General features: G+C 41.0%; 1 protein-coding gene and 1 long non-coding RNA gene across 3 annotated transcripts in view; one reads left to right on the top strand and one right to left on the bottom strand.

Annotated features, from left to right (window-relative positions):
- Nucleotides 1-26,057, top strand: part of LRMDA (leucine rich melanocyte differentiation associated) — a 773,841-nt gene that overhangs the window by 217,117 nt on the left and 530,667 nt on the right. The window lies entirely within an intron of this gene.
- Nucleotides 533-25,297, bottom strand: LOC136624783 (uncharacterized). Its single transcript, XR_010792430.1, has 3 exons — nucleotides 25,218-25,297; nucleotides 20,671-20,811; nucleotides 533-1,329 (listed from the first exon to the last, which is right to left on the bottom strand). It is a non-coding gene; the product is annotated as an uncharacterized lncRNA (long non-coding RNA).

Raw genomic sequence — 26,057 nt, 5'->3', positions numbered from 1 at the left:
AGCTTCTAAGTATGTGGCCAATTAAAAGTTTTACTAGATAAACCCAGTATCCTTGTATTTCGGGTCAAGGTCAATAATAAGAGAATAAAGGTCCCAGATTGAGCTAAACACATGGGGCATTTATTCAGAGACTCTGGTTTAACCTTTTAGTGGCCCAGGGCATACAAGTCCTGTACGTCGTAGGTGCACAGGGTTAATATGGCGTAGTCTCGGAAGCCGAGCCCACTCCATATATGGCCATTGTCATCTGTCTATTGCAGTTGACACCCAGCTGCAACAACTTTGATCGGAATTGAAGCCAATACACTTGTTAACCCTTAAAATTGGTAAAAGCATTTAAATGGCATGAGTGGCAATAAGGGGACCCGAACAGCCCACTTGCGATAAAATCACAAGTTTTTCCGTACATTAAAAGGAACATTAAATAGTACCAATGAAAAATCAACTATTTCTGCAACAACAAAAAACAAGCCTTCAGACAACTACTTTCAAGGAAAAAAAGAGATACAATGTTTTATTTTTAAGTGGAGAGGAAAAACCAAAAATTGAAAAAAAAAGGCATCATTCTAAGGGGTAAACTTGAGGAGTGTACCAGTTGTATAGTATGCCCTGTGGTTTAGCCTCTATTTTTACATTTCTAGCTTACATATCAAGAGCTATTTCCTTTTACAAAATCTTGTCGGGAAGGAAATCCTCAGTTGTTTTAGAAACTACACTGAAGCACTTTGGTGCCTAAATGAGTTATGACATTGGACACCCGTAAGTTACTTTTGTATAGTGGTTGCTAATCACTAACGTTGGGCACAGCTTAGTTTATGCACAATCCAAATTACTATGACATACAAACTAAAGAAGATTGTAAAGGCATTAGACTATGATAACACTGGATCAGAGGGGAAAAAAATGTGTCTGCTACTTGGGCTTTTCATGTGTCCTATACTAAACCGAGTATGCAGAGTCCAAATCTGTAGTCAGATTTTGCCCAGGACATTATGTCATTGGCTATTCATATAGATGCGGGAAACTGATTTTATGTTTGTTATCCAGCCACTGTACATGACTATATTGTACTTCAAACCTGAGAGATTATAAAAACGTATTCACATTAACAAACATGTAAATAAAACGTTCACTTGAGTCTTTACGCAATGTACATACAGTGTTCAAAAGTGCTTTAGGCATTTGCTTTTGCGCTTGTAAATGTCTGTTGACCACTGCAGAATACAGCAGTCGTCGCCATCATGTTGGGGTTGAATTGGCCATGATATCTTTTTTCCATGGTGGCAATATCCTGATGGAATCTTTCCCCACGTTCATCACTCATGTCACCTAAAAAATGCAGACGAGAATGTAAGAAATTAATTTTGAGCAACATTCGGCAGTCGAGTTGCTGATATGCTGCTAACATGTTGCTTACAAGTTCAACATGGTTGTCAGCCCGATAGTTGTCAAGAAGCATTTGTGCAACTGGATCTGAATGTGTTATCATTAGAGATGAGCGAGCACCCAAATGCTCGGGTTCGCGTTATTCGAGTCGAGCTTTTTGTAAAATTCGAGAGCTCTACTCGAGTAACGAACCCCATTGACTACAATGGGAGACTCGAGCATTTTTGTATGTGGAACGCAGGGTCCCGAGCTTTTTTTTGTTTTTTACTTGGTTCGTCTCTCTCTCTCTCTCTCTCTCTCTCTCTCTCTCTCTCCCCCTCCCTCTCCCCCTCTCTCCCCCTCCCCCTCTCTCCCCCTCCCCCTCCCTCCCTGCCAGACCAAAAATTTTCAAATGACGCACGCTGCATCGTGGCAGGGAGGGGCAAAACAGGCACGTCACAGCGGGGAGGAGCCAAAAGCTGGGGCAGGGTCGAACACGATTTGATGCTCGTTCAAGTAACGAGCACCATCGAGTACGCTAATGCTCGAACATCAAGCTCGCTAGAGTATGTTCGCTCAACTCTAGTCATTATGCATTAATTCACGGATTTTAGGGCCAACAAAAATTCCTGCTTTTACTTAGACTTTCTTTTTGGTTTTTCCAAATTTGTCCTTTAGATAACTGGAAACCATTTCCATTCTGATCCATGGCCCCGACAGTTTTTCATTAGGCCCAGCTTAATGTGAAGTGGTGGAGGGTACACTTTCATTGGATGAACCAGTGATGTGTGTAGCACATTGTATCTGCCAACAATATGCTCAACTCTGGCTGGCATCTGCGTCACTTTGTAATGATCGCTCACAATCAGGAGAAACAATGTTTGGCTTGTTCTTATTTGAAAATCCAGCAACATTGGTCATGCAGAAATAACCACCCAAGTGATGACCTTTTGGTTGCAAATGGCATTGCCTTCCTCTTGCCGTTGAGCCACTGTGTGAGGCCAGAGTAGCACACGGTGCAGCAGATGTGACTTTACACACAAAATAATACTTGTAAGCAATCTTCAGTCTTTGTCAGTTTTTTGTGCTGAATGCCTGTGTTGTATTCATCACAAATTTAGCAAAAATTACCTGGATGGTTGACTGCTCTACCTACTAATCTTTAGGCTGAAACAGACGTACTAGGTAGAGTAAAACCTCTACTAGCATTGACATCTACTAAGTCCGATTTTGAATAAGGTTTTTTTAGCCAAAATTTTGTCTCTAGTAACATTGGTTGCCTCTAACACCACCGGTGTGTGCCGGCCCATGTGACTTTGCTGCTTAACCAACGTGATCCCCTGCTCGGCGTCTCCTCCTCCTGCTGCTAATACAACCCACCATTCATCATCATCAGCGACGGGTAATACACTAGTACACTACTGTACAATTGTACTCCAATGTAACAGCACAGAGAGCACAGTGATAACGCTGAGTACATTTAATGATGTCACCTGCAGTCCTGTGTAACAGCACAGAGAACACAGTGATAACGCTGAGGACAGATGATGTAGTAGATGTGACCTGCAGTCCTATGTAACATCACAGATAACACACAGTAACATATTCAATAACATGGTAAATGTTAATTTATTCTTTGCAGTAGTCTTTTATATTCATTTATTATTGTTTTTGGTATTAAATACCATATTTATTCTCCATTAAATGTGGTTTGGTGTGTTTTTTTGGTATGTCTAGAATGAATTATTGGATTTACATTGAGTCCCATGAAAATTATTACCTCGAGTAGCAATGGTTTCAGGTAAAGCCGATTGCTTTCGGACGGATTACCATTGTTAGGAGAGGTTTTACTGTACATAAGAAAACAGTATTGTCAACTAGAAGCTTGTGCTTGGCCCATCTCACATTATATAGGCCTAGTAAGTGCTGACATCAGCTTACCGATGTGCCCAGATGCTGCAGGTACCCGCTGCTGCCTGGATGTGTTACAAACAAGGAGCTGTAAGACACGATGCCGGTAGTGGTGCAGCAATCATAATGTTGCAATGCATCAGCACATGGGCTAATCTACCAAGCTGTCGCCAAACTGTATTTGGCCTATAACATAAGATATAGACGTCCTAGGCAAATTTTGCCTCCAGATTCGGATTCAGTGCACTCAATTTTATGTAAATAATGTTAATAATGTTTTTCTCCCAGTAGCAAAATTTTTGTCTATCAGTGTAATGAAAGGAATGGTAAATATCTAATGCACCAAAGGTTGGAAAAATGAATGTAATTTTAGAGGTTAAAGTATATACAAATTTAATGCATGTAATTGGTGCATGAACCTTTCATTCCAAGCAACGTATCATGGGCATTGTCTACTTTTACGCAACTATGATAAGAAAGAGTATTGTATAGGAAAGGTTTCTTTACAGTAAAAGTGGTTACATATTGGAATAACCTGCTTTAAGAGGTATTTATGGAAAAACAATTAAAGAATTTAAAGGGGTTGTCCGCTTATTGGAAACCCCCTTTTCAAAAGGATCCCCTCTGTAAAAATAATATACAGAGATATACTTGCCCTCTGCAGATGCTGAGATCCAGCGCTTCTGCCCGCTGTGGCCCTATAGGTTGTTGTGACAGATGATGTCACAGGAAGTCACGTGACTGCTGCAGGCTGTGATAGGCTGCCGTGTTATGCTCTTGAACTCCTGGCATCATGAGATGGGGCAGTAGTGCTGCAGCCTCTCATTGGATGCAGTGGTCACCTGATCTCCTGTTACCTCATCATCTGTCACAGAACTAACCATGCAACCCCTTTAATTGCATGTGGCATGCCCAGTGTCTTTAACCACTTCCCACTGTTTCCCCCTTTTTTTTTTCATTTTTCCTTTCCCAATTTCAAAAAAGATATATTTTTTTATTTTTCTGGCAACATAGCCACATGAGGGCTTGCTTTTTGCTTGAAAAGTTGCATTTTTCAATGGTACCATTTAACATACCGTATAATGTATTATAAAGCTTTTTACAATTGCAACAATATACTGCGATACTTCAGTATTGTAGTATATTGCACATGCATTATATGACTACAAATTAAAGAAAAAAAAGGAAAAATAAAGCTTAACAAAGTTTTTCTTTACTAGTAAGGCCTCATGTCCATAGCCATATCAGTAAAACGCTGCAGGTATCACCTGCCACACACTGATTTGGCCTTGGGCTATGTCTGGAGGCAGCACTTGGGGAACTTCTGTTTTCACCCTTGACTCCTTCAGGAGGGATGTGGCATCCCCAAGCAATTACTAGCAAAAGAAAATAGTCTCAGTAATGTGTCTGCTGACACTATACAAGGCCGAGGCACAGTACCTGAGGATGTGATCATAACTGTAATCCTAGATCAGGGCAGGCTGCAACATTCTATATTAGACGGTGGGTTAGGGCAGGTAGCAGATAAATAGCATGATCCAAAAACTTAGCCAAGGTCAGGAATACAAAGAGTAGCAGAAGACTTAACCAAGAGAATGCACAAACTGGAACTTTGTCACATCAGTAGAAACCAATTGTTTAGCGATCTGCCCTTGGGTGTGGATGCCTAACTGGTCTACATTGAAATCGTTACTGACCTAATCTGTAGTATCTTGGTGTGCTGAACACGAACATGACCATGAAAATTTTTTATTGACTCTTGTTTTGAAGATATTTCATATAGTTCATTTTCTGTGTTTCACTGTGCAAATTTATCCAGTAGGACTGTAACAACATCCTCAGGCCTCCTTCCCACGAGCGTGACGGGCTCCGCCGCGTAATATTACGCAGTGAAGCCCGTCACGGCGCCCCCCAGAGACCCTATACTTACCAGCGGGAGATAGCGTGAAAACGCTTCCCCGCCCACCGCCGTCGCGTCGTGTGACACGCCCACTGCGTCACGTGACGCGACCGGCAGTGTCACGTGACGCGCCGGCCGCGTCAAATGACGCTGCGGCGGTAGGTGGGGAAGCGTTTTTTCACGCTATCTCCCGCTGGTTACAGCGGGAGATAGCGTGAACGGACGGCTTCCATTGACTGCAATGGAAGCCGTCAGCGCGTACAGCCCGTCCTCACCCGCAGCAAATAGAGCATGCTGCGGGTGAGGACGGGAGAAATCGCAGTGCGTAATTCCGCGGTGGAATTACGCATCGTGAGCATTGTGCTATTAGGTTCAATAGAACCTAATAGCAGGGGGCCACGCAGCGGATTTTTGCCGCGAATTTACGCGGCGTAAATCCGTTCGTGGGAAGGAGGTCTAAGGCCTCATATCCACGGCACGCGCAGATATTTCATGCGGATTTCCACAGCGGATGCACTGCGGGTCATCTTAAATTTGATTTTTTTTTTCCCCCTTGCAGGAGATCGCAGATTGCAGATTTGGATGATGCCTCACAGCCTTTTTCCCCACCTCTCTAATTGCCTTTAACCTTCAAGTCCGCAGCGGATCCACAAATGTATTTAAATGTATTTGCAGATGCAGTGTGGATCCTACGCTCCCATAGAGATGAATGGAGCCAGAGCCGCGGTAAAATGGAACTTGCTGCGATTTATTATTCGCACATGGCATCCACAAATCATTTAAAATCAAATCCACAGGACTTAAATGAAGTGCGAATGCTTATCTATGGGCGGCTAGAGCTGCGGATCTCCTGCACAGATCCCATAAATAAAATCCACCCGTGGACATTGAGCTTAAAGTTACAGTTACACTTACAGTTTGAGCCAGGCAGCAGCCATGTGCTTACAGGACCAGTGATGATGTCACCATCATGTGATCAGTCACTCCCTCTGAGGTCATTACCTTACACCTAACCCAAACATAACCTGTACACCATGTTAACAACCACAGTACCAATGTATGTATCAACACCTAATCACTAGTGTACTATATAAAGCCTAGTCGAAAAGGCTGACCATTTAAAATATTTCAGACTTTGTGGGATACAGTTTAAGCTACTATTATATAAAACTATTATTTTATCCAATTAGTTACAATACAGAACACTGATGCCTCGAAGGTGTTAATACCATGGACAATGTTTGTTATATTTGTGGGGAAGTAACATTTGCCAATCAAAAAAAAGTATCACTTCTCAAGTGAAGAAGGCATATCACTTTTATTCAGATGCAAGATTGGCAACCAATACAAGCCTTGGGCCCTGCATATATGCTTTGCTACATGTATAACATAGCTTTCTCAGTGGTTGAATGGCAAAAGACTATCAATGCCATTTGCAGTCCCCATGCTATGGAGAGAGCCAAGCAACCACTTAAATGACTGTTACTTCTACTTGGTTCCTCCTCTTTCCGTCGAGATGACGAAGCAAAAGAAGTCGAGAATAATCTACTCCAATATTCTGTTGTCATTTAGACCAGTTCCACATGGTGAGGGACTTCCTATTCCAGAATATTTTCTGGAATCTTCTAGAAGAAGATCTCACAATTTCTTCATATTGAAAGCGGCACCAGCAGTTTGAGCCTTTCTTCAGAAAGGAAGGTAATCTGATATTCTGTTCTGACATTGAGGGCCACATGAATGCCTTGGAAATCACTCATGACCCACAAGAATGGAGACTATTTGTAGACTTTTCGAAACAGAGTCTTAAGGCTGTGCTTTTGCACAATGGAAGCAGTCTTGATCTATTCCAGTAGTGCATGCTGTCCACATGAAAGAGACGTACGTTAACTTAAATAAAGCAGCTACTGAATTCCATTGAGTATAACAACTACAGCTGGGACTGCAGCAGGGATCTACAAAATACATGTGGTTCTTATGTGAGTGGGATAGCCGAACAAGGGAACTGCACTACTTGCGGAAGAAATGGACTCGCAGACAAAATGTAGCAGTTGGAGAGAAGAATATCCAGCATCCATCTCTGGTCGAGGCTCACAAAATCCTGCTACCACCCCTTCACATCAAACTAGGTTTGATGACGAACTTTGTAAAAGCCATTGACTGGACTTTGCCTGCTTTCCGATACCTTCATGAAAAATTCCCTCAACTCAGCGAGGCAAAGATTAAAGGAGGAGTTTTTGGGGGTTCTCAGATTTGAGAGCTCTTCAAAGATGACTGGTTCAACAACTTGCTGCAGGGCGATGCAAAACAAGCATGGAATGCTTTTCGCCTAGTGTCTACAAAATTTCTCGGGAATGTTAGGGTAAAAAACTACAAGGAATTAAGACAAGACATGCTGATGCAGTATCAGAAACTTGGCTGTAATATGTCTCTAAAAATCCACTCCTTCATTTCCATCTGGATTTCTTTCCAGACAACTGTGGTATGGTTAGTGATGAAAATGTTGAATTTTTTCATCTAGATATCACAACAATGGAACAAAGATACCATGGTCCACTACCATATTGGCTGACTACTGCTGGACACTCGAAAGAGATGCTCCCGAATGGCTGTAGAAAAAACAAGAAAATAAATCTAAGACGTAGTCTACGACTTAATTTTTTACAGGTATTAACCATAGGCCTATTACTATTGGCATGCATTTCGTGATGTAAACAATTATCGCACATTACAAAAAAAATAAAACCAATTTTGCTTTTTGACTGTCATATTCGTGTTGAGCACATAAAAATTGATAAGAAATGACTAATTTTATTTCAGTAACATGTCTTTTGTAAAAATTTGTTGACCAGTTGGAGGAGGAATGGTGAGGGACAAGTTATGGCAGCATGCACTGGCTCTTTAAGTCTTGGGGTAGGAACCCCCAAGTGTTACAGGTAGAAGCCCAGTGAACCTGCTGAGGAGAGGACATGGCGTGCAGCATGGGAATAAGAGTGGCAATGGAACACAGCCCCAGTAGCAGGCGAGCAGGGATGGCTGCGGTGGCTCACAGTAACACAATAGAACATTAAAAAAACTAATTGCAGGCATCTGGCCACTAACACACAGCTCAGTACCTGAAATGATGTAAGGCCCACAAAGGGGAAGTAGAAACCCATCATGGACAGACAGATACACTGTAGACAGTAGTGTAGCGTTCTTGGTGACTTTACTGAAAACCTATTAACAAAAGTTGTCACACTGGGAAAAGTGCTTATGCTTGATTCAGCCTTAATAAAGGTCCGTCTCTCTACGTCTGCAACACTCTGCCTCCAGTGTGCAGTCACTTTATACAAGGTTCAATGGAAGACTATGGTTTTTCCTCTGGAAGGAGAGGCACTTTGTTACAGGTGGCACAGTGCAGTGGTCCTCCTGGTATAGTGTTAAATCGCTGTTCACTTCTTTGTACCTAGTCCTGGTGTTAATCAATGGCTTACTTTGTCCCTACTGTCTCAAACGCACACTTGATCTCAGGCCCTACATCTCTCAGCCCATTCATTCTCTCAGAACCATAGTCGTTCACAGTGTCAGTCCAACCCTGTCTTCCAGCAAAGGTGTGCCACCACAATAGCTAATCACTCTTCTCACAGATTTGTTGCTGTAATACTTTCTAACACCCAACTCATTATTGACGGGAAGCCATGCTGGTAAGTAGACTAGCCAGCACTCATGTGGGTTTGTGCTGTGGTTTTGCCCTCACACTCTCATATAGCGTATGACAGCCATCCTCAGGTTCCGGACCAATATGGTGTTTGGAGTCGTCGCTCACAATTTATTTAAAGGTCTTTCCCTTATCAGCCCAATTAGACAGCTCCATTCAGGACTGGATGGATGGACGGACTGGGAGACCACCCTTTGCTTCCCACCTCAGCAGCCATACCTTATTCTCATTTTTAAACCCAATCAATTACAGAGAAGGGTCTCTGTCATTGCTGCACACACTCTCTGGTTGCCTGAAATGTCATTTTAGTTGGTGTCTTACTACACTATAGTGTCTTTATTCATAGAAATTATAATTAAAAACCAATACATTTCCCCCCTCCCTAGAGAAAAAAAGCATTATATAACTACATACAAAGAAAAATAAAAAGTTATAAGCACTGAAATGTTAGACATTATAAAAGGAAAAATACATTCCAGTTCCAGGCCCCAAATTTTTGCTGATCCTATAACAATTAGTAAGATATATATATATATATATATATATATATATATAGTAAATTTGTCACGAAAGCTACCTATAAAATAATTTTATCAGTGGTGTTCTGTGAGTAATATTAAAAAACAAAAAAAGCATTGTACTTTCCACAACTTCTTAGGGCTTTCACCACAATTTTTAACATCTACCTACATTCCCTAAACTACTTAGCCATTTAGCGAAAATAAAAACACCAAAATACTTGTAATGCAAGTCTGTGGCCACTGTATGCAACAGGATAGGCATAGAATGGCGCCATTCTTCTTGAGGTCTTTTTTTCCACCAAAGCTGCAAATGTAAAGGAAAAAAAAAGGAAAAAATGGATCAGTTAGGCCTTGTTCACACGGGTGTATGTTGGTTTCCACCACATAAATACGTAAATACTGTGTTTTGAAAATGAAATATCACGGACTCCAAAAAAAAAGCCAAAATGATAGAAAAAAGTTTAGTAGGGCCTTTAGTTTTGCTATAGAATTGAATATAATGTCTCACTAAACAAAAAAGCTGAAAAAATGCTTTTAAAATTTTCATGAAAACACTGCGTTTCTTCCAAAAAATGCTGTTTTTTAAACCATCCTCATGCTTGTTTCTTTAGGTGGTTTTTGTCAGTTTTTCAAGCAGTTTTTGAGCCAAATCTAGAAGTGGATTTCTTTGGCTCAAATAATTGCATCAAAAACTTCAGTGGAATTTATAAAAAAAAAAAAATCCTGCGTGAATCCACCTGTAGGAACCCTCAGCGTCATGTTCTTGGTAGGACCTGTGCATGTGCTTTACAAGTAAATACATTGATTGTATCGCTTCTAACAATCCAAAACGAGCAGTGATATAGCAGGTCTCCGCGTGCTGCACTGTTTCTGAATACCTTGGCACGGTAATGTGGCTTCTTGGCTGCAGCCCCTTCTGGCACCCAGTATACAGGTTTCATAAGATTCTTTACTTATTAGAGTGCAAGCATATTACCATTTACTAAGAGATGAGCGAGCACCCAAATGCTTAAGGGTGCAGGCAGACGAGCGCATAAACGGCGCGTTTTTGCGACCAAACGTATATACGTGACCATCTGAGGCAATGGTTTCGAATGTATTCGTTCACATGGGCGATTTTACGGCGCGTAAAAACGGCAATTCGAAAAAAAACCGGAACATATGCGACCGAAATACGCGCCAACGCATATTCGATCGCCGAAAAGACTGTTTGCAAAGTAGGAACAAACGAAAATACGCTTTCTAGCTCTGGTCGTGATCGGTGAAAAACGATCGCTCGGGCGATTATACGTTGCGCTCGTGCGAACGTAAATACGCCTACGCTCGTCTGCCCGCACCCTGAGTCTGCGTTATTCGGGTCGAGCTTTTCGTAAAATTCGAGAGCTCTACTCGAGTAACGAACCCCATTGACTACAATGGGAGACTCGAGCATCTTTGTAAGTGGGACGCCGGGTCCTGAGCTATTTTTTTTTTTTCTAGGTTTGTTTCTCTCTCTCTCTCTCTCTCTCTCTCTCTCTCGCATGCCAGACAAAAAATTTGCCAATGATGCGTGCTGGGGAGGGGCCAGGACAGGCACGTCACAGCGGGGAGGAGCCAAAACTGGGGCGGGGTCGAACACGGCTTGATGCTCGTTTGAGTAACGAGCACCATTGAGTACGCTAATACTCGAGCGAGCATCAAGCTCGACAGAGTATGTTCGCTCAACTCTATATTTGATATATCAAATTACAACCTTTTTTTTAAGTTTTTTTTTGTTTTTCTTTTCTTGTGACTGCTAGAGTGATCTAACAAGGGGTACAAGGCAGGATAATTGTGTGCAAACAGCAACATTATATGTTCTTTAGATGAGATAATGAGTAACACAGTCTTATAAATTATTGTACTTCAAGACAGTGCTGAAATAGTGGTAAATTAGAAAAATATGTCTGCTTTTCCCGCAGAAACAACTCCACTGTTTTCATGGACTGTGCCTGGTACTGTAACTCAGAACTGACCAAGCGAATAGGGCTGAACTGCTGTATCAGACATATCCCATGTGCAAGATTGACATAGTTTTGAAAAAAATTGGACAAATTTTTCTACTCTCACACAACCAACTTAAATTAGCCGTTGAATGAACTCTTTATTGTTCTACTATATTTCCTTGTAATTATTTGCCTTTAAGCAATATTTTGTAGTTACAAAACTATAATTACTTGTGTAAACTTAAACTAAAATGTCCACGTAATGTCTTTACATATTGTATTGATTGCACTATACTAACTAGGGATAATGCTTGTCTAAATCATCATCACCACTGAAATAAGCCCGAGCCCAGGCTTGTTGAGATACTTACAGCAAGGGTTAAATGAGTGAATAAACATGAAGTAACTGAGTAAAACCTTTTCATCTAGATAGCATGCATATACTGAGAGAAATGAGCCTCATTGAAGGTGTTTTCCAGGACTGAAGTATTGATGACCAATCCTCAGTAGGTCATCAATAGCTGATGGGCAGAGGTCCACCACTCAGAAACCCCGGTGATCAGCTATTATCCGGCCTGCTGTCAGTGTGGATGCAGCCACATGCGAATTTACTTGAAATTGCATAGGAAATTCCATATGCGGATGTTAGACAATCACAGGGCTAAATCCATGTGCATATACGCAGCAGAAATATGTGGCTAAAGCCCCATTTACACGAGAAGATGATCGCTCAAAATTCGTTCAAAAGAGAGCTTGAATGATAGTTTGAGTGATCATTTTGCATAAACTACTAATGGGCACTAATGCCAATTTGTAGTTTATTAGCTTCATTTGTGTGCAAATGAGCCTCCCTTTGCTGTATGCAGATAACAGCGGGTGGTCTGTTTTCTGCATACAGCTCCATTGTTCTCTCACAGGATAGCAGCTGAAAACAATGTTATCAACGCTCCCATGGAGAATCACAGCATGTGGTCCCCGTTTTCAGCTGGCCAGCCGAACAATGTTTTTTATGCTGAACTAAAAATCATTGTTTGGCCGAAAAGCAAACAATGGTAGCATTTACACGCAATGATTATCGCTCAAAAGACATCATTTGAACGAATTGTGAACGATAATCGTTGTGTGTAAATGGGGCTTTAGTTATGGATTTCTTCTGCAGTTTTTAGAGGCAAAAACATATCTGTGTAGGGAGCATAAAGACTATGCCCAACTTCACAACTGTTTTTGTTATTGTTCCAATGCATAGAAAATAAAAAATAATCAACTTAGCAAATAGTTTTGATTAAAAATGTCCTGTCGTTTTGTGTCTCCTGCTCCTATGCAGATGTATACATCTCTGTGGTAACCAACTACAAACATTCTTTGTAGTCTTTATTTTAACCAATTTAAAAAAAAATAGGGCATGACAGTTCATAGCAAAAGTAAATCTTCTAGTGATCCTTCAGTTCTTTTCCTGCAGCAGGCTCACATACCCACCTTCCCTTTTTCATATCGGAGGGTTGGCTCCTTTCACCCAACAACAGTACACTCTGGACAGTGCATCAGTATTTCTCTATAATTTGCCTGGTTAATGTTCCAAAACATTTTGCAAGGACAGGACCCACCTAGTCACTCTTGCATTTTCCCCTTAACGTGCTTCATCTACCATCTTTCCCATGAGAGTCATGGTCTGACAGTAGCCTAAACCATTTACCAGTCTGGTATCAACCAGTGTTACAAGGCGACCCAAATCCAACAAGACTTTGACAGAGTAGTTATGCACAACAGTATTGCAGGCCTGAGACTCAGTCTCTAGTCTACCAAAATGGATTCCACAAACAGCGATTGATGCCAGTCGGTGTCACGCTCCAGTTAAGAGGTAATAGTAAATTTTTCTGAAGTATCTCCCATTTCATAGCATAGGGAATTAGCTCTGGTCTCCTTGGTGGAGAGTCCTTTCTAGGGGTATTTGACCATTTGGGACCATCATCAGTCTTTTGTCCATGAGAAAAATTTGCACTCTTCCACTCTCCCTTAATAGATAGAACATTCTTACCAGAAAAAGTTGCAGGTCTAGTGCTCCTAGAAAGAGATCGTGCGGCAGAACATCTCAGAGGTACAGTAGCTAGGAACCCTTCCACCAGTTTGCTGAATTAGTCTACATACTGTGAATCTCCATGCTTGACGCAGCATTGTAAATCGTCAAGGAGAGCCCCAGATATAGAGGTTCACGATCAACATCTCCATTATTTCTGTAGTTATAGAGGAGTCTGATTGCAACCATTTTCTCTTAAGGTGGATGCGTTCATATATCTGAGACCTGTCAGGCATGTCCATGCTGTATCTTAAATTATGAACCCTGCAGGCACAAACAGCAGCTGTGACCACCGGATGAGCAAGAATCTCAGCTTTCAATTTTGCATAGTCCTTGACATCCTGCTCACTGAGGTTATAATAGGCTTTTTTGAGGCTCAGCCATCCGGTAAAGTGCAAGAATCACTGCCCATCCAGCAGCTGGGAGTTTCTCTCCTTCAGCAACTCTATCAAACACTATGCTGGTGTCATCCTTTGCAAGACACCTTGCATAGCCTTCATCATGTTAAAAGTCTCAGAATTCCTTTCCCACCTTCATTTCTGAATGTGCCATATGAGTCTCTTTAAGCACAGCAGTTTTGTTCCATATAGAAATAGATGGTTTCCTGTTGCATTGCTTGTTGTTGGGCAAATTCTCTGAAGAAAGACTTATCCAAAACCTCCGTAGTTTTCCTGCTACAGACTTTCAATCAGTGGCATACATCAGAAGGGATGTAGCTAGAGATGAGCGAGCATACTCGCTAAGGGCAATTGCTCTATCGAGCATTGCCCTTAGCGAGTACCTGCCCTCTCGGGAGCAAAGATTTGGCTGCCAGTGGCGGGCCAGGGAGAGCGGGGAGGAACGGAGGGGAGATCTCTCTCTCCCTCTCTCCCCCCTGCTCTCCCTTGCTCATGGCCGCAACTCACCTGTCACCCGCGCCGGCAGTTGAACCTTCCCTGCCGAGAGGGGAGATACTCGCTAAGGACAATGCTCGATCGAGCAATTGTCCTTAGCGAGTATGCTCGCTCATCTCTAGATGTAGACCTGTAGCAAAAACTTAAACGGGCCCCGCTTTATGGCATCCAGTTTTACCACCCAAGACACAAGGGTCTGGTGTTTGTTTCTTGTTCCAAGCCCTTTAAAATGACCCTTAGTCAAATTTTAGTCTAAATTTGCTAACAATACATTTCCTTTCTGGAGGAAGGTCGTAAAATGTTCTCACTACCCAGTAGTAACGGGATGGTGCAATCACAACTGGGGCCCCCTGTCTCCAAGGGCCCCGTAGCAGTCGCGTGATCTTCCTCTATGACCTTGCTATCAATATATACAAACTGTAGTAATCGTTAACAGATTTGGTATATCGTGACTGCACAATCACTTTATTTTCAAATGATTTATAAATTTTTTTTTTTTTCAAATTGGACAAAATTTTAAAAAATTAAATCCGTTTCTCTGTGTAGTCTGCAATATTCATTGGCTGCGACCGCCCCTGCTCTCTCATGAATGATTGATAGCTGTCTTTCCATGCACAGTAAAGGTCGTGAATAGATTGGACTATATGCTGCAGCACAGTGAGACAGATTTTAAAGAGGAACTGTCACTGGATGAAGTCAGCAGGGTTGGCTACATGGCTCTGCGGCCGCTGCCACGCTGACCTTATCCTTATTTCTTTTTCCATACTCCTCTCCCTACTCTTGGTTTGGCTCTTCTTAGATCCTGCTCGTGGTGCTCTCAACATGTCGAGTGGGACTTCCTCATCGCTCACTCACAATGGGTGATGTTATACTGTCAATCAAGTCCATCATCATCTATTGAGAGTGAGTGGTGGGGCCTGCTCACCTAACACATTGACTACACCAATGGACAGACCTACGTATAGTGAAAAAACCTAGGCTAGACTCAGAGAGGCCATATCTGCAGAGTCCTGCCGCCAGCCCACTAACTTTATCCGGTGACAGGTCTTAAAAAAAGGGGGGGGGGGGGGTTAGCAGCTAACAAAATAGGTGACCAAGTTCAGAGTCTCTGTCACTAGTTTATGCCACTTGCAGATAGGACAGAGTAAATATTGTGTTATCCCTTCCTATTCTACACTTTTACAACTGCCACATTAGTTTAATCTCAAATATTCACTTCCAGCATGATGAACAAAAATAAGTTTACATGTATCTATCTATCCATCCATCTATCTCATATCTGTCAATCTGTCTCACATCTGTCTGTCTCATGTCTGTCTGCCTCATGTCTGTCTGCCTCATGTCTGTCTGCCTCATCTTTGTCTCATGTCTGTCTGCCTCATATCTGTCTGTATGTCTGTCTCATATCTGTCTGGCTGTTTATCTCATATCTGTCTGTCTCATATATATCTGTCTGTCGCAGATAGATAGATATGATAGAGAGATATGACATAGAGAGATATGAGGTAGATAGATATAACATAGAAAGAAAGCTAAATAGATATGAGATAGATAGATAGGTTTATAGGTACATGGATATGAGATAGATATGACCATAGAGAGATATGAGATTGAGAGTGAGATCTGACATAGTTAGGTACATAGAGAGATATGAGATAGATAGCAAGAAAGCTAAATAGATATTATATATATATATATATATAATAAGACTAGCTGATATACCCGGCTTCGCCCGAGTTAATTTGGTACTGGTGTTTATCTGGTGTTCACACAGAAAATCTTATGAAGTCGGGGTTACTTTAGCAATACCGAGGAAAAAAATATGTTCACCATTTTGCATGGTTCTTTGCGTTACCCAGGAAACACGACGTGGAGGTAACCATACGACATTTCCTTTATATAAAATTACATCAGGAAGCGAGAGAATTAGATTACGTACGTAAAATTTGGACGCTAATTCTTTTGCGCTTAAAATTGAATAATCGAGTTGGGACCCAGTAACTTTTCCTACTTATGACATAATCAATGCTCGTTCCAAATTTCATGTTTTTATGACATCAGAAAGGGAGAGAATTAGATTAAGTATGTAAAATGTGGATGCTAATTCTTTTGCACTTAGAATTGAATAATCGAGTTGGGTTCCATTAACTTTTTCTATTTAGGACATAATCAATGCTCGTGCCAAATTTCTATGACATTGGGAAGTGAGAGAATTAGATTACGTACGTAAAATTTGGACGCTAATTTTTTGTGCTTAAAATAGAATAATCGAGTTGGGATCCATTAACTTTTCCTATTTATGACATAATCAATGCTCGTGCCAAATTTCAAGTTTTTATGACATCGGGAAGGGAGAGAATTAAATTACATACGTAAAATTTATATGCTCATTCTTTTGCGCTTAGAATTGAATAATCGAGTTGGGTTCCATAAACTTTTTCTATTTAGGACATAATCAATGCTCGTGCCAAATTTCTATGGCATTGGGAAGTGAGAGAATTAGATTACGTACGTAAAATTTGGACGCTAATTTTTTGTGCTTAAAATTGAATAATCGAGTTGGGACCCATTAACTTTTCCTATTTATGACGTCAATGCTCGTGCCAAATTTCAAGTTTCTATGACATCGGGAAGTGAGAGAATTAGATTCCGTACATAAAATTTGGACGCTAGTTCTTTTGCGCTAGAATTGAATAATCGAGTTGGGACCCATTAACTTTTCCTATTTTGGACATAATCTATGCTCGTGCCAAATTACTAGTTTCTACGACATCAGGAAGTTGGAGAATTAGTGGCAAGTCAGTCAGTGAGGGCTTTCGTCTTTATATATATAGATAGACAGATATGAAATAAAGATAAAGAGATATGATAAAGATAGATGATAGATATGAAATAGAAAGCTAAGCGATAGATAGATAGATATATCTATCTCATAACTATCTATTTCATGGCTATCTCTAGCTCATATCTGTCAATCTATCTAATATCTATCTATCTCATATCTGTCTCTCATATCTGTCTATCTCATCTCATGTCTATATCATATCATATCTATCTATCTATCTCTCATATATATCTGTTATGTATCTATCTCTCATATCTATCTCTTATGTATCTATCTCTCATATCTATCTCTTATGTATCTATATATCTATCCATCTCATATCTATCCGTCTTATATCTATCTATCTCATATCTATCTGTCTCTCTCATATCTGTCTCTCTCATATCTGTCTGTCTGTCTCATCTCATGTCTATATCATATCTATCTATCTATATCTCATATCTATCTATCTCTTATGTATTTACCTCTCATATCTATCTCTGCATCACAGAAGGGGGGAAAAAAATTAAAAACAATCACAGAAAATGGCTGTTACTTACTGAGTGAAGAGTGCATATAGATGCATCCTCTCACCATGCAGGTTGCTTACTACCAAATGGAGGAGTGAATAACACCTGTGCAGGACACCGATAAGACAGCCACTCACACTGCCTCTTGATATAGAGGGGGGTGGCTGCTTGATGTATACTCCCACATATAGCGGATACAGGGTGCCAGACCATTCTGATATATGTAGTTCACCATGCAGACCAGCAACCTATTAATGATGCCATGATAATTCGGCTGGTTGCCCTGCATTTCCATCAGTGAACCACATATCATATCTATCTCTGTCTCATATCTGTCTATCTCATACCTATCTCATATCTATCTATCTATCTATCTATCTATCTCATATCTATCTATCTCCACCATGTCTCTTGTGCCCTCTCCCACCATTCTTTTATTTTATGGGAAGTAATTTGCTTTTATTAATAGTGTTCTGTCGCATATTTGGGTATGTGGCTGGATAGCTGCGGCACTGTCTGTATTTCGCTCCTCTCCGCTTATTTTTCTCCTGTTAAAGTCATCAAACGCTTGACAGCTGCATAACTCTTTTTAAAGCATTCCTGCTCTGACAGGTATTACCGATATTCGTCATTTGACTTACAGTAAGTGACAGCTGGAATTAGTTTTATGCGGCAGTGGAAGCTGTCTCTGAGGTAGCAAGTCCAGTCAAATTTGTATTGTATTTCTTTAATGTGCAGCCTCTTCCAAGTGAATATTAAAGGCAGTGGGCAACTGGGAGCTTCTGTAGACAAAGCATATAATGCGGAGAGGTGTCTTGTTAAACTTCCTGTTCCATTTGTTGTGTTTGTTTTCCGATTGGTTATTTATTCACTCCGCAGATCTTGAAGAATGCTCTGAATGTTAAGGACAAGGTAACTGAGAAGAGAGCACTACTTATTTGCCATACACTTTCCCAGAACTCCAGCCGTCTATACATTGTGTATATTAGCCCCAAACATTGAGGATAACAGTCTGGTCTCCTGACAACTGCTGAATGTTATGGACATATACTAAATTATATATTTATAAAATAGCAAAAGGACTCTAACACGCCTAATGATAATAAAGGGAGTCTCTTTATTCACCATACATGTGTGCAGTGTTTTACCTCAACTCTATGAAGCCATTTTAGATGCAGGTCAGAGCATCTCCAAAGCAGCCATTCTTGTGGGTTGTTACTGGTATAAAGTGGTTAGGGAAATTAGTACCTACCAAAAGTAGTCCAAACCAAAAGAGGACAACTGGTTTATTGGCGACGGGGTCATGGGCGCCCAAGACTCATTGATGCATGTGGGAAGTGAAGTCTAGGCCATCTGGTCCAATATCACAAAAAAGGTACTGTAGCACAAATTACTGAACAAATTTCTACTAGCTATGCTAGAAAGGTGTCAGAACACACAATAAATCTCACCGTGCTGCATATGAGACTGTAGCCACAAAATAGAATGCCCATGCTGATCCCTATCCATTACCACGAGCGCTTACAGTGGACACATGGGCGTCAGAACTGGAGGACGGCGCAACGGAAGAAGGTAGCCTGGTTCGATCACTCACATTTTATTTTGCATGTTGCTTATGGCCAGTTATGTGTGCATCACCTACACATAAATGGCCATACACAAGAGATGGCACTAGGATGCACTATTCGAAGAAGGTGAGATGGCAGAGACATTGTGATGCTCCAGGCAATATTCTGTGTGGCAACTAGCATTCATGCGGATGTTATGTTGGACAAATACCATCTACCTTAACATTCTTTCAGACCATTCACACCCCTTCATGGCAATGATATTTATAAATTGCAGTGGCTTCTTTCAGCAGGAATGCATCCTGCCACATTGCAAAAATTGTTTAGGAATGATTTAAAGGGACACTAACATTCCAGAGAGCGTATGTTCATCTAATAGCCTGTGTGTGCCTCATCAATCTGGTAATGGACTTTCATTAAAAATGTTTTTACCATTGTAAATCAAGTTGGAAGTGGCTGCCACTAGGGATCTCCCTTCCAGCCCCTCTGCAGTTCACTGCCTGTTCCTAGGTATTGCGTTACTGGGACACTAGGATGTGGGGTAGAGACTATCTTCACAGGCTGCTGCCTTGCACTCACAGAATGACATATCTGCAGACACTATGTCTGCAACCTCCAAAATCTCTGCCTCTCCTATTCCTGTGTGAGCATGTGCGCACGTGTATTACTTTGGGTTTGGGTTTTGCTCAGAGTCTCTGAATCGTCCTGGGAAAACAGAGGGTCAGGCATTGAGGTATTGCCTCCCTGTTAATTGGCCCACAGACTGTGCAATGCAGCATGGGAAGGAAGTGCAGGACAGTGAACTACTGCCAGAATGCTAGGCTTGCTACACGTTCCTTCTCTGAAAGTGGATTGCAAACAGCAGGACAGCTGTCATCTTGTGCGCGCAATAACTTTTTTATTTTTCCGTTGACGTAGTTCAGCGAGGGCTCATTTTTTGCGGGATGTCCTGTATTTTCCGTTAGTACTAATTCAGAATACATACGACTTTTTGATCGCTTTTTATTGCGTTTTTTTCTGGGAGACAAAGTGACTGAAAAAGTGCATTTCTGGCGTTCTTTATTTTTTTTTTTTCGGACGACGTTCACCGTGCAGGGTAAATAATGTGCTACTTTGATAGATCAGACTTTTACGGACGCGGCGATACCAAATATTTTTATTTTATTTTATGATTTAGATTTAGTGATTGCCTGACGCAATCACTTGTATAATGCTCACACCCAGAGCAGAACAAGGCGTTGACTTGGCCTCCAAACTCCCCAGATCTCAGTCTGATGGAACATCCATAGGAGGTGCTAAAAACAAACCCATAGAAACCTGATGAACCAGAGCCGTTTTGGTGACACAAGGGTGGCTCACATAGTATTAGGTTTTAATCTTATGGCAGATTGGTGTATGATGTATAGTATATATTGCAACTCACCTGCTTTTATCTCTCTTACAACAAGCAACTCCATTAATGTGAATTAATTTTGCAGGTACAGTTGGTTCCGTCTGTAGTCAGGAGGGAGCAGCAATTCATTTTTTTAGTGTCACAATGTCTCAGAAGAATAATCAAGCGCAGCTACATAGGGGAGCAAAAATGAAACAAGAAAAATAAAATGAGCAGAGACAGATTGGTTTTATGTAAAGAGTTGGGTCATCGACAGGGGAGTAGCAGATAGCTAAGTACTTGTGACATCTCTCACCAACACAGCATATCAAGAGTCCATTTAAGCAATCTCTTCCCTCAACAACTGCTATGTTATATTAGCTTAACCTGTCCCTTTTCCCAAAATACATTTTTATTTCTGTTTTTTCTTTGCTACAATCATAATCCGTTGGAGCCCCCCTTCTCCCTCTCCCAAGCATACTCCACAGCAGTTGGCGAAACGTGTTAAATTAATTCAGTCGCAATTAGCAGATTTATGAGAGAGTCCCAATGTTATCCCTTAATTGGAGAGCATAAAACGGCAAAGCGAGTATGTGCTCCCTTCTCTTTGTGTAATAGGCAATCTGTCTTTGCCAAGGTGTGATGGATGGAGTGGTATCATGCCCTTGCCTTGCTTTATATTGGCTGTCAGCTCTTAACGGGGACTGAAGCATCAGGGTAACAAAAATTGATATAATGACTTAATGTGCCTTATTCTCTGTGAGCTACATCAGTTTAGAGCACTTCAGAGAGAAAAATGTGTGCAAAATATCAGAGGCTCATTTATCAAACTGTTTTCATTAACATACAGCCTGGTGTTGGCACTACTCTCAATGAGAAGAGGAAGCTGCAGCAAAGTACAATTCATTTGGGGCCTCATATTTCTTGGATGAAAGGAGCCATCTAATACAAAGGAAATAATGCAAGATCCTTTTTTGCGGTGTCTCTGGCTGTGTCCACCCCCTTCGGTCTCTGAACTCTGTCAAGTTTATTTTGGCTGTTTCGTAAAATGGGAGCAGCGGCCGGTTCTCTGTTGATGGCTACTCTCGTGTAATGTAATTAGAGGTTGATAAAGTTGTAATGGATTATGGATGTGGAATATTTTTTCAGTTAGACAGTAGGGCGGAGAGTTTATTCTTTCTGTACTACATTACAGCTTTTGCAGAGCTTCATATATTTGAAGTGTTACTGCAGCCTTGAATATTTTTATGATTCAGCGAGGTTAGAGCGCTGTCCCCTGCTGGCGGCAGTGGTGATCTGCTCTGGGTGCGAGCATTATACAAGTGATCGCTTCAGGCTATATGATATACTGTTGAGTAAAGTCCTGTGTGATTGAGACGTTTGGTAGTGATCTAACAGCCGTGCTAACGTTCCCTCTCTAGGCCCTCAATGCCTGAATGTTTATATGATTCAATACAATTTTGGGATAATTGCACGGATAACGAGAGTGCGGTGGGTTCTTTAGTGTGTAATGACTGTAATAAGTCCTCCACAGGCACCTCACGTCAAATTGTGGAGTACAGGACATTTATTACATCATTACAGCCCGTGATTGGTTTCAGTAGTCCCATGGCCGGCAGGAACCAGGAAATACAAAGGCTATAGCAGGTTACCTGGGAAGTATTAGGATGGCCGGGGATCGGTAAGGTGCAGAGTACTTCTTACATTATTTTAAAGCATTCTGAATAGGTTTGTTAGTTTTAAAGCGGTTGTTTCATAAAAGGTTTTACCTGGGTGCAACCTCCTGCTGCCATACACTTTGGGATGAACCATGGCTGCCTGACACAACCTGTCGTGAGATGACCCCCTTACCTAACCAGACAAGCACCTTGACAGTCCTAACATGTAAAACCAACCTTACCAATGAGATTGATGTACATGGCTGCAATAACTAATTACAGTGCCAACACACGGTAGTCCACGTTGTGTACAGTACATTTTTGCAGACTTTTCATCGTGAATCAAATATATAAAGATTACATTGCATTTATTAATAAGCCACTGACCTTGCTGATGGTTGCAGGACACATTTAGCAGTGTACACAGTCCTTTTGTTGCTACCAACTAATTGGTGTGGCAATCAATAAATGATGGATGACCTGATGGATAGCACTGGCTACTTCACTGCATTGATTGTCTTGTACAGTCTTATTAGTAGCGACAGCTTTTATATGATGTCTGATAAGAGTACAGTGATACTCTCTCCAGGCTCTGCATTTAACCACTAAAGGACAGATTGTATTGTAAAAGCAATAAACATTTGTATTGTATCTTATTGTTATCAAAGGTCGAATTTACAAAATTTCCGTACTATCTGAATGAGTCTGATGATCCTCTTAGTTGACATGTATTGTATGTAGTAGGGGGACAAAGCCCGTGTCCGACACTTCTGGCAATGGCTTATCTCCTGAGAAAAAAAGGATGGGGCTGTTAAAGTCTAGCCGTCCAATCCCAACATCTGCCATCAGTAGACTGTCAGACACATTAGATGATTATCCAGTACCACTGGCTTCACCTTTGGGGTCTGTAGTACCCACCGTATTGACAGGGAAAATAGTAACACCTAGTTCATTTATTTGTAAGGTGAGAATTACTACTTCTATTACTTTAAAGCATTCTCAGCATTTTTGTAATGTAGTAACATCTGACATATCATAGTAGTATGATATGTAAGGCTAAAAAAAGGCATATGTCTATCCAGTTCAGCCTATTGTCCCCAATGTTGATCCAGAGGGAGGCAAACAAATCCCAATGAGGTAGAAGCCAATTTTCTCCATTTAAGGGAAAGAATTCCCTCCCGATTCCAAAATCTGGCAATCAGAATAATCCCCAGATCACCAACCCTTCTGAGTAATCAGTGATATAACATGTAATATTGTATCACTCAAGAAAGGCATCCATGCGCATCTTGAACTCTTTTATTGTATTCACCATCACCACATCCTCAGGCAGAGAGTTATGTAGTCTCACTGCTCTTACAGTAAAGAACCCTTCCATGTTGTGTAGAAACCTTCTTTCCTCTAGATCCAGTTTATATTATCAAGCAAGTTCTATCACATTAGTATTTTGTAAATTTAAGAACATTGTTCTTATAAATGAACTTTTACCTTTTTTCTGTTTTTTTGCTGACCTCCCTTGAATAATTGTGCAGTCTTCTGACTAGTGGACTGGTAAAAATTTATACATAGTAAACCGGCGTCTCCCCTATTCACTTGAGAGTGGTAAATATCTGTCAGCTTGCTTGAAATACATTTTTGGTGTTGTAACAAATGTTCTCAGAGCTTTATGTCACATAACTGGCTTTTGCAATATTACTTTTACTGCAGAATCACAAAGCTGAAGTCATTTTTTTCCTCTTTGACAACACAGTCATTTCATGTTTTCTCTTTCCTTTTGAAGATGAACAATCACAGTTAGTGAAAATAGTTGTTCATATGGCTTTCATAGTTTTATCAATGTTAAAGGGGTAATCCAACTCCTAAATACATAACAGTTGTAAATGTGAATAATACAAAACTCCTACTAATCTGTGCTTTATCCCGGTGGTCCAGCACTGGCACTTCGGCAAACCTCCCACTTTTTTTTTTTTACAAGTGGCAATGTGACTGTTGTAGCCAAACAGTTGTCTCCGTGGTCATGTTACCATCACTGCTATGTCTGTGCCATGATGACCGTAGTATGGCATGTGACTGCTGATAACACGGATTGCCTACAATGGTCAAGTGCTGAGCGCCTGTAAACATAGACCGGGTGGGCCAGCGCAGGATCGCTGAAGGTAAGGAATGATTTAACATATGGGGGTGTATACTTTCTATGTGATGTTAGAATCACTGATGCGGAACAATACTGCAAGACATTACTGATGCTAAATTGTCTATTATGAGGAAACCTTTTTAATCTGTGTAATATATATTTATTCATATGATATGCATATTTTATCACATAGTTGATTTTCTCATTTCTTAAGGCACTAATATAGTCCACTTAGGTCATCAAGCCACATTTTGCTTAAAGAGACACATTGAATTCCAAAATGTCTGATCATACTTGGCTCTGATGGCAGCTGTCGGGGAACTCTTTACTAATTGTACGGGATGAGTTGTGTGTTAAACTTCTATTCACTTCTTATACTTTTATTGGCTTATATATAGCGTTCAACATGGGGTTAGGGTAGTTTCACACCTGCATTGGGGTCAGTTCAGGGTTTTCATCTGCTCCACTTTTGTGGAGCAAAATGGAACTTAAGCGGACGGAAAATCTTCAGTTTTTTTGAAAACCCATTAAAATTAATGAAGAAAAAAAGGATAGTTTTTTTTCAGTTTTATATCCTCCAAGACCGGAGCAAAGAGCCAGAAACCCCGAACTGACCCTAACGCCGGTGTAAGAGCAGACTTAAAATGTGAGCAGAAAACCTCAATTCCACATAAACAGCTGAAATAGATAATGACGTGTTCCATATTTCTTGCAGGTACGCCCAACAATAAGAGAAAAAGCTCATTACGGGTTCTATTTTTTTTTCTATTCTTGTCAATTGTTTGTCTTTAACAAGATTGCCTTACCTGTTGTTAATCTTCACTTATTAAGCGCAGGAAAGTCTATAGAAGTGCTTGAGTTTCCTGCCACGACTTCCCCCACCAACAAACAACCTAGAAGTGTAGAAGGAGAATGCGAGGCTGGTGTGACTTCCCTGTGAAATATGTAGTGCTGAGCGCAGCACAGGATAAGGACATCATTACACTTTCATGACAGATAAGCTTGCACTGTTCAAGTGTAAACTCATTTGTCTTTCGTTGACCTTTAAATAGTACTGTACTATTGTGCCGGATTTAAATCAATAATTTTGTCAAAACAAAATATACAACAGTCTCCTGGAATCCTGGAAGGGAAAGAGGGCAAATCTATTTTCCTATTTTTCTGGATTGCTTGTTTCCCTCTCATTATAATATAAAGCAGGTGCTGCTTGTGTTAACCATTTCAGCAGGGTTACCGTGCATTGTCCGTACATATGCTTACACCTTGAATATCAAATATTGGAAGATTGGGTGTTTATGATTTTGGGTCTCTAGTTATTTACCTGGGTTAAGCCACACAATATACATTTACTAAATGATTAGACACTGGAAACCAGTATTAATAATGATACTGCTTAAAGGGATTCTGTCACCGGCTTCATTACGATTGACTTGGAGCTGAGCTCCGAGTCATGGAGGTGGGCCACACCACCCTCTCCCTACAGCAGCATGCAGAGTGATACCTCCCACCCTATACATAAAAGGGGAGAGAGTTGTCTGTCTGCACGATGCAGGCGGGGAGAAGCCGGCCCGGTCCACCTCCATGACTCAGAGCTCAGCTCCAGGTCTAACTTAATGAAACTGGTGACAAAAGGGAAGGTCCAGTTC

This window comes from Eleutherodactylus coqui, chromosome 4 (genome assembly GCF_035609145.1).
Source record: "Eleutherodactylus coqui strain aEleCoq1 chromosome 4, aEleCoq1.hap1, whole genome shotgun sequence".
Classification (NCBI taxonomy): Eukaryota; Metazoa; Chordata; class Amphibia; order Anura; family Eleutherodactylidae; genus Eleutherodactylus; species Eleutherodactylus coqui.
Note: the sequence above shows the minus strand (reverse complement) of the source record. Positions and strands in the feature narration are given on the sequence as shown.